This window comes from Typopeltis vanoorti, chromosome 3 (genome assembly GCF_054136105.1).
Source record: "Typopeltis vanoorti isolate ZY-2024b chromosome 3, IOZ_Tvanoo_1.0, whole genome shotgun sequence".
NCBI lineage: Eukaryota > Metazoa > Arthropoda > Arachnida > Uropygi > Thelyphonidae > Typopeltis > Typopeltis vanoorti.
Window position 1 is genome coordinate 63,245,751 of NC_143551.1, and position 10,373 is coordinate 63,256,123.

Consider the following 10,373-nt stretch of genomic DNA (forward strand, 5'->3'; position numbering starts at 1 on the left):
GTACCATACCTGTTCTGAGATATTCAGCAGGCATTGTTGAATGAACCCAGCTAGAGGTAGAAGATTTAGACCGAAAAACTCGAAAATTAATGACAATGCACCATGCCCTCAATCCTCGCAGTGACATTGATAGGCTGTATCTATCACGCAAAAAAAGGAGGTAGAGGATTATTACAAGCGAAGCAAGTTATTGAAAAAGAGAAACGAAATTTGAATGATTACCTGCAGCAAACAACGGAAAAATTTCTAATTGAGGTAAGGAAAGAGGGTTTATTTAAAACTCTCTTTCAGCACCCATGGAGACAAAATTGGAATTTTGTCTCCATGGGTGCTGAAAAATAAGGCATTGCATGGAAAATACCTTCACAGCATAGAGGACAGCGCTGACAACAACTTGACCTCGCAATGGTTGAGAGATGGAGCACTAAAGAAAGAAACAGAATCGGTAATTTTTGCAGCACAAGAACAGGCCATTAAATCCAACGTTACGAAGGCAAAAATACAAAAAATTCAAGAAAACAGTAGATGTAGATTGTGCAAAGAAAAGGAAGAAACAGTAGACCACATTATAAACGGATGCAGCAAAATTGCACAAATTGAGTACCGTAAAAGGCATGATAACGTAGCTAAGATAATCCACTGGCATTTATGTAAAAAGTATGGGTTTGAAGTATCTAAAGACTATTGGAAACATAAAGTTCACCAGAAACTGGTTGAGAATGAAAAAAATAAAATACTCTGGGATTTCAAAATCCAGACTGACAAAAACTTTGAATGCAATGCACCCGATATCACAGTGGTTGAAAAAAGTGAAAACAAGGGTGTTCAGTTTATCAAAATATTAGTACAAGGAGATAGTCGGATTGACTATCTATATTGATTGATATATAGTCGGATTGATATATATATATATATATATGCACATATTCAGTCATATATATATATATATATATATATATACTAGGAGAGGGGGGCTAATAATATCGCGTGAAAAAAATAAATTTGTTTTCATTTTTTTCACGCAATTTCACGGCTGTGGTGATGCATTTCTTCGTCACTTAATCATGTTAGATTCCACTTCACACCTGATGGCTTCATACTCACTGCCACATAAAAAACTGTTACTTAAGGGTGGGCCAAAAGTTAGAGTAGGATTTGACATTTAAATAACTTTTTTATTCATGAACCGATTTCAGTGATATTACATGCACTGAATGTCTAACATATGGAGATTTGATTAGGTTAGATACGGAAGATGGCATCTTTCAAATAAGCTCCATTTGTCCCCTCGCAAAGTCGGGCTCTTTCGATTGCATTGTTCGTAACAGTAGTTAATGTTTGAGGATCTAATGCTGGAATTTCTGCAAGGATATTCTCCTTGAGCTGCTCAAGTGTACGCGGTTTGTTCACTTACACGAGCTCCTTCAAGTATCCTCACAAGAAGTAGTCGAGGACTGTAAGGTCAGGCGAACGTGGCGGCCAATTAATCTGGGAATTTCTTGAAATTATCGTCTCGCCGAACAGTTACCTCAAGAGGTTCATTGTGGCGCTGGTTGCATGGGGAAGTTGCCCCATCATGTTGAAACTACATTTCAGGATTTTCCACTGCAGGACGTAAAAAATTGTCAATCATATCCCGATATCTCTCACCAGGAAGAATCTCCACCTACTGCCAGACCAGGAAGTTATCAGACCCTACTTCTTCGAAACTGAAGACGGTGGCACTTTGACAAAAGGTTCATCACAGAAACCCTTGTCCTCTAAGCGTTGCATTAGAGTCCGAATTATTGTCGCTGAGGGTCCATTTCTGACTTGAAAATGGCGGCAGTAAGCTCCTTAAAAAAATAATGGACCTTTTATTTTGAAAATAAAATTCCACTACTTTTAGTCGTTGTTCCTTCGTGAAATTCCTCATGAACAATCTCCCAAGACTCAGTTGAGACGTATGAGAAATCTCATGTCTCAACTCTAAGTAGATTCAAGTCATCCGTTATCAGCACGCCTCCTCCACTCCAATCCTATCTATCCTTTCTAAAAATACTGTACCCTTTACTCTCGATGCCAGTTAGTGTGTCCTCTTATGATAGCCAGGTCTCACTAATGCCTACAATATGAGGTCCTAGTATATTAACCAAGGCAATGAACTCGATACTTCTCTTTCTGATGCTTCTGTCATGCATGTACAGACATAAAAAAGATCCCTGAATGTTTTTCTTGTTGTATACTCACTTCTGTAGACTGCGTGACCTAGTTGGACAACTTGTACATCTCTATTCTTATCTAATGTTTTACTTATGCAAACATCCTTGCACGCGCTTCCGAACAGGATGAACACTTGTTCTTTCCTCATAATTATCTCCACGATAATCCACATTCACCGTTGCATAACATGGTCGCTCTTATGCGTACATTTTCACCACTTCTTCCATCATGATTTAGTTTCCCTGATTCTCGGGGATTTTATATCTCCAACCAGTTAATAATTTTTCCAGACTCCTGATACTAAACGCATTCAAGTGCAGACTGACCTACAAATGCATTCTTCTCTCAAACTTACTCCACGCTTTCAAACACTTGCACACATTTCTTTCTACACTGCTTACGCATAGAATCTTTTGTCATTATAGTCCTTCTTCTTCTTCTTCTTCTTAATTCATTTCTATCATATCTTTGTAATATACTTACTATTTCATTTTCTTACGCTTATTCCAATAATCCTGAATGAACTTCGGAAGCAGCCAAGTTTATGAATGTTCCGTGCGAAAAGGTTACATGCTGAACTACAAAGCAGGAAATTATGACCAACTGAGGAGTATTCTGAGTTCAGTGGAATGGGATCGGTTCCTGGATGGAAAGAATATCGACAGTGCATGGGAAGCATTCAAGCAATACTTAAATGATGCAATATCAGAATGTGTCCCGAGAGTTCAAAGAATAAATAGGACAGGAGTCAAGTGAATGTGTAACCTTATTAAGGAAGAGATTCGTAAGAAAAGGACGATGCGAAGGAATACCGTGTACTTAAGGATGGTGTGCATTATGAAAATTATAAGCAGCAGACTAGAATCGTCACGACTGTTGTACGGAAAGCAAAGTCTGATTATGAAAATAAACTAGCTCTGCTTGCTAAAGACAACCCACAAGAATTCTATCGATATGCTGCAAGTAAAAGAAAGAATGAATATGAAAGAATAGCTCTTTTGAATGCAGATGGTGTGAGGGTGACATGTGCAGAGAGGTTGTTTAACTAATGAGTGCCCATTTTGTTAAAAGCTATCAACCTGGTGTACGCGACATTGAGCTCACTGCTACCTCTTCACTGGATTAAGAAACTCAAGTGTATGAGGAACAAGGTATTAAAGCTGTTGCACAAACTAAATAAGGATTCAGCAAGAGGGATTGATGGGATATCAGCACGGATGCGAAAAGAGTGTTCAGCTGAACTGCCATTCCTTTGACTAGGCTATACAATTTGTCTCAGCGCAGAGAAGATTCCATAGGAGGATAGAATGTATGGTAGTTCCATTGCACAAGAAACAGAGTGCAATCAAAGAAATTTGTATCCAACTATCCACCTATCAATATATCTCTGGAGTGAGGGTGAAGATTTTGTAAAAGTTAGGGCTCACATTCAGAAATGGCTTGACAGAGAATCTCTACTTTGCAATGAACAACATGGGTTTACTAAGGGAAAGTAATGCTTTTGAACTTCCTGACATTCTATAATAATGTTACCACTGAGTTAGACGAGGGGAAACGAATGCACCATGCTACTTTTTGATTTTGCTAAGGCTTTTGACAGAATACAGCATAGAAGACTGTTGCATAAATTGCAGAATATGGGTTTGGGTTATAAACTATTGGTGTGGATAAGAGGATGGCTAACAAAATGTGATATACGGATAATGTGAGTCTGCAAAATTAACCAGTGGTGTGCCTCAAGGATCAGTACTTGGTCCACTGTTATTCAATCTGTAAATTGGGAAGGATTTGACAGGCAACGTGCAGCTATTTGCTAATGATGCAAAGATAGGCAGGGTAATCAAGGATGCTGCGAATATGCAGTACTTGCAGAATGATTTGAATAGGCTGGAATTGTGGGCATGGGAAAATGGGTGTCAGTCCATTGTCAGCAAGTGCAAAATTATCATGTACTTTGGCCTGATTAGATATATCCAATGTCGTATTATGTTGGTGGGATTTACCAAGAAAAAAGTGATCGGGTCAGGATCTTGGAGTTTTAGTAGACAGGAAATTAAAGTTCAAGGGTCATGTAGCAAAGATTGCAAATACAACCCGGAAGATAATCAGAGTGCTGAAGAATTCTGATTATCTTGAACTTTGGCGTGTAAAGAGGATTCCTCTTGACAAGGCCTTGATAAGACCCCCACTTGGACTATTGTGCGCAGGTCTGGTCTGGTTTCTGTTGTGATTCCGATATATTGGGGAGAGTGTTAAAAACGATATTAGAATTTGTGGAATACTGATTATGAAGACAGATTTCAAATTTGTAGGCTGCAGACACTAGCAAACAGGAGAAAGAGGAGTGATATGATTGAGACTTACAAATTTCTGAAAGGGTCAGATAGGATTTCAATTGATGGGATTTTTCATTTTATGGACGGTGGTGGAGGAAAGGACGAGAGGGCATCCTTGGAAGTTGAGAATGTATGCTGTCAAGGAGGGGGGGGGGTGAGAGCTAGATTTTTCTCTCATAGGGTGGTGCGTGATTAGAATGAATTGCCATTGGATGTTCTGGATTCAAGTAAGTGTGAATGAATTCAAGAGCAATTATGACAGCTCGTGCGGATAATATATGCATCCTTTCATGAGTCCCTGACTCCCTGCAGGTCTATTTTAATAATAATGATAAGGATGAATTGTTCATACTTACTAGAATTACTGTCTCCATTTTTTTTTTCGGTTTTTCAGTTGCGTTTGTTATAATTTTAATTTTTGCTTCGGAAGAGCTTAAAGTAATAACTCAACCATTAATGGCATGTTTTATGATTTAATCGCCGTACCAAATAATCGAGTTTACCTACATGATTATCGTAATGCAATATTCGGTGCTTGGGAGTTTCTCGTTTTGGTGCTTAATTTTCTTATTCTACCTTATGTTCCTTCGAACGCCTGTAAACTTATTAGAATTCTATCGATTGTGCGATTTCGATGATTAATTCATTTTCAATATCTTCAAGTTTTTCTTCATTGGGGTAAGACTTCTCAACTTTAATGATGTTAACGTTCCGTTCCGTTCTGTTGCCGTCGATTCCTGTGCATTATTGGCGCCATTTTACGACACTATATAATAACTGAATATCTCATAAATATATCTCATCAATGTATTATAAAACACAATAAAACAGACAAAAACCTATTTTTCAGGAGTGCTAAAAAACAACCAAATAAAAAATACCATACTAGAACGGACTGGTCCAAGCATCTAGTTTCTAGTTCACGGAGAAGACAGCAATGAGCGGGCTCATTGGCATGATGCAGAACCTAGTTGCCACTATCCCATTTCTGGAATGTTTCCTTGCAATACGATATGGTGTGAGGTATAATGGATATCTCAGCTGCTCAAAACTGGAGTTGGTAGCACAGGACATTATGCTAGATGTAAAAAATGTGTGAGTTGAAATCTCTCATCATTGGTCTTTAAAGTGTAAAAGAAGCGCTGAGATTCAGCAGAGTCAGAAGAGCGAAGAAGAAAAAAATGAAATAATAAAGTGGAGAAAAAGAAGCCTCAGCTGACAAATTTTAGCTGTTGACCTTTCTCCCTTTGGGTGCTTCTAAAACGGTGGTTTGACTTTTCCTTCTTAAATGAAAAGTCTAAAACAAGGGGGGGGGGGTGTTCTTAAAACCATAAATAGGAAAAAAAGTGATGATAATCGACGTTAAAAACGTGTACAATCAAATGTGCCATATGTGACAGTATGGATCTCACGGTCTTAGAGCAACATTGTGATTTTTATCAGTTCTTCCAACGTCAGGTGGCTGTAGACAATGCTCCAACCCAATTCCCTCTGAAATGTTTTCCCCCAACTATTCCTAATGTTTGTGAAGAGCACCTCTTTGTTAGCACCTAAGTTCCAGATGGAATCAAAGTTTCAGCCGAAGCACTTTGATTCCATCTGCTAAAACTGTCTTAGTTTGTTACGCATAAAATAACAGCACTCAGGTACCTCCTTGCACACACGGATCAGCACGGCCAGTGATCCTGAAACATGGCAGGAATGATCCAAGTAAATAATTTAATTAATCTACCTGATTTCATAATTTCAATATTGGAAGCGCAACGTGGAAGATGGAGAAAGCAGTTGAGCATCTCCTGTGATTCCAAAACAAGTTCATTCGTGTAACTTCTTTTCGTATGTATCCATCTTAATCAATTGTAAACATTAACAAACAACGGATACCAAGAAAAAGACACTATGATTATTTTAATTACCGTCAATTGGGGTAACATTGGCACACTAACGATAATTCCAACGTTAGTTTGAAGGTAGGAATACCTGGCTTTACTTCTCAGTTTTGTTATTTCTAGTAAAGGACCCCTCAACGGCGTTAAATGATACAGAAAATTGTCCAAAAGTTTTATTATTGGATTGACATGCTAATGAAGACCACCGACATGCTAAACTCCTACAATATGCTGAAGAAAATATAGATGCAATCCGAACTCGAAGACTTTTGGCGCAAGAAGCAAGACGTCGCTGTCTGTAAGGTCGAAGCAAAATGCTTTTATAATCCCTGCTATCTGATAAGGTTGCTGTGTAGGGAAAAGTTTGAGCTAAGTGCTCTGCCCAGGTGGGTGCGATTTATAGATCCTCGTTAGGAATTAGGATGGCCTTAGGTCTTCTATATTTGGAGAAATCTGTTTCGTCATAATTTGCTGCTTGTTGTACAAGTTCATTTGGATGTGAAGAGGATGCTGAGAAGAACTTTACTGCTGAAGACTGCAGGAAAGAGTAGATGTAGGGGATATTTGAATCCCGGTGGAGTTGGACATTTCTGACATACCATGGTGCGTTTAAGATCATGCGGAGACATTTGTTTTGCACTCTCTGTAGTTTGAGGATATTTTTACTTGAGGTGTGGCTCCAGGCTGGGGACGCATAAGTAATAATAGGTCGAATCATCAACTGATAAAGGAGCAGTTTAATTTTGGTATCCAACTTGCTATTCCTATTGATAAGAAGGTAAAGCTGTGCAATAATTTTTGATGCCGTTGTACATGAGGCTTTTGTGTGTGGACTGAAGGTTAGTTTTCTGTCTAGCAGTACACCGAGATATTTGGCTTCTGCTTTCCAGGGAATCTGTATTAAATAGGAAGATGTCATCTTTAGGAGATATTGAATTTTTAGTGAAGCGAATGGCGATACTCTTCTGAGGGTTTACTTGCAATCTGCATTCCGAGAATCAGTGCTCTAATTTCAGCAGGTTTTCTTGCAGTTTCTTGGTGACAAGTTGCGGCTTAATAGATCTGGCTAGTATAGCTGTGTCGTCTGCGTATAGGGCAATGATAGATGACATTGGATTGTGCGGTATGGCCGCCATGTAAATCGAGAAAAGTATTGGTGCCAGTACCCTTGAGGCGCTCCTGCCAAGATTCGTCACTCAGTAGATAATATATCATTTAGTTTGACTTGCATTCGTCTGCCACTAAGAAATGATTTTATAATTTGGACTAGATCTAATGAAATGCCTGCTAAAATCAACTTCTATAGTAGTCCAAAGTGCCATAATTTGTTGACTGCCTTTTCTAAGTCAAAAAAAAAACTGCTCCGGTGTATTGGTGCCAATTGTAACTTGTGGTAATGAACTCGATTAGTCTGTGAATTTGTTGAGTGGTACAGTACTGTGAAACTGGCGAAAACCAAACTGTTCTGTAGGAAGGATGTTTAACTTTTTTTACTGAAAGTTGAATTCTGGAAAGGATAGCTTTTTCTGCTATTTTTCCCAAAATAGAAATCAGACTTATGGGACGATAACTTTGAGGCTGCTGAGGATCCTTGCCAGGCTTACAAATAGGAACCACGTCTGCCAACTTCCATGCAGAGGGAAAGTACTTGAACCTGACCATAGCATTTATTATTGTTGTAAGATATACAATGGCCTTTCGGGGTAGCGGTTTAATAACTTTGTTCAATATGCCATCAGCCCCAGGAGCTTTTTTATTCTTTAAATTCCTTATAATGTTATAAATTTCAGCTGGGGAAGTAGATGTGAGTTGTCTGGTACAGGTATCAGACAGTTTTAATACGTGTCTGACGTGGCGGTGGACTTTGTAAATATGATTGAAAGTTAGATTATCGTACGAAGGGCTACACTGTTTTTCTAAATTTTTAGCTATAGTTTCGGCTTTTTCTGCATCTGTGTAAACAATGTTCAGATCAGATTTGAGAGGGGGAAGAGATTTGTTTTTGTTTTTGATGTTTCTCAGCAGCTTCCAGATGGTTTGATTACCATCTGGATATGGAGGCATTGTGATATGGAGGCTAATTTGTCTTCTCATAGTTTGTTTCTGTGGGCTTTAAGTGCATCTCTCACTGCACTGTTCATTTTGTTGAGATATGTTTTGTCTTCGGGTGCCCTGGTGTTATGGTATCTTTTTCTTGCTTTATTTGTTTCCCTGATTAAGTTCATTATATCTTCAGGTAGTCGTTTAGGCTTATAAACGTTGAATTTGAGGAGATAGATGCTATGACTGCGTTGAATTGATCAGTAAGTTCGTTGACTGCAGATTCGATTTCTTCTTTGAAATTAACATGGGGGAAGGGATCAATGTAGTTTGGAAGCATTTTGGATAGTTTTTTCCAAGGTATGAAGGTGTGAGGCGATGGGGGGGGGGGCTTCTGATAACCCGGTTGGAGCAGAATATGGTTATGCTCTGTGATAATTCATTCAGTGATTCCAGAGTGTAATGCAGGTTAACATTCTGGAGGACGACTATATCCAAGACGTCGGAGGAACCAGTCAGACTGTGGTGAGTTGGCACTGAGGGGCCAGCCACAGCTGCGCAATTTGAGCTTGAGTAGTTAAAGAGGATGCGGCAATTCCTATTTATAGACTTACTGCTCCAGGCGTGATGTTTTGCATTTAAATCACCGGCGATGATGACCAGTAGTTTAACTCTGAGGATGGCATCCAGATCTGTGGTCAGCAATGTTTTTGATGGTGGGTTATAAGCAGCATAGACTTTTAAATTTCCGACAGAGTTAGTGATGACATTGATACCCATGACTTCGAGATTAGTGGTTGTAGGGATGGCTACAGCATGATGGTTCATGTTATTTTTGATGAGGATGGCTGTTCCACCACCTCTATAACCAAGCCTATCATTCCTGTAAAGTTGATATCCTTTGAATTTGGGATTGTCAGCAGGTCTCAAATGAGTTTCATTAATTAGTAATATATTCGGATTATATCTGTCATTAAATTACTGTATTTTATTTTTGAGACCATTAGCATTCCAAGCAATAATCTTTAAAGAATCTGGGGTGAATTTTTTCTTATGCATTGGAGAGTGCAGATAAAATGGACTGTGTTTGCTGTACGAATCTTTTTTAGTGCTTAGTGATGGATTTGAGTTACTGAAATCCTGTAACATATTTGCAAGAGAAGAGGTGATGATGGCTGTTAGTTTTGAATGTGGGTTTGGCCTATTCTGGTCTGGACTATCTTTTTGGGTCTGGCAACGTCGACATATATTCATGTTTTGTGTGAAAACTTTTGGCGTCTTTGTCATGTATTTATATAACATACTCATTAAAAATTAATAATGGTGTCGCAATTATTACAAGGATGCAAAATTAATTTGTTTAATAAATAATACATATTTATTAAAAATAAATATATATTATATATATTTATTTATTATATGTATTAATATATATTTTTATTTAAATAAATATGCTTTCATTATTATATATTTTGTTTATTAATATATTTATATATGAATAAACAAATAATATAAAATAATGAAAGCATATTTATTTAAATAAAAATATATTAATATGTATATTTGTTTATAATAGTTGGACATTATTTATTATCAAATTTCTTTCATTATTTATAAATATTAAATTAAAACTAGTTTTTAAAGAGGCATATATTATTTTATCTTCAGCATATAATAGCATTATAGGCAACTTATCTGGCAAAACATTTCAGATGTTTGCTATTTTATTAAAATAAAATCTATTGTTGGTTAAGGTTATATTATTTAAACTGTTTTTATTATTTAAATAATAATAGTTAATAGTTTTAATTAAATAATATAGTAATTTAAATTTTAAAATAAAATATATTATTATAAGAACCGTTTTTAAAGTAATTATTTTAAATAATAATATTTTAGTTAATAT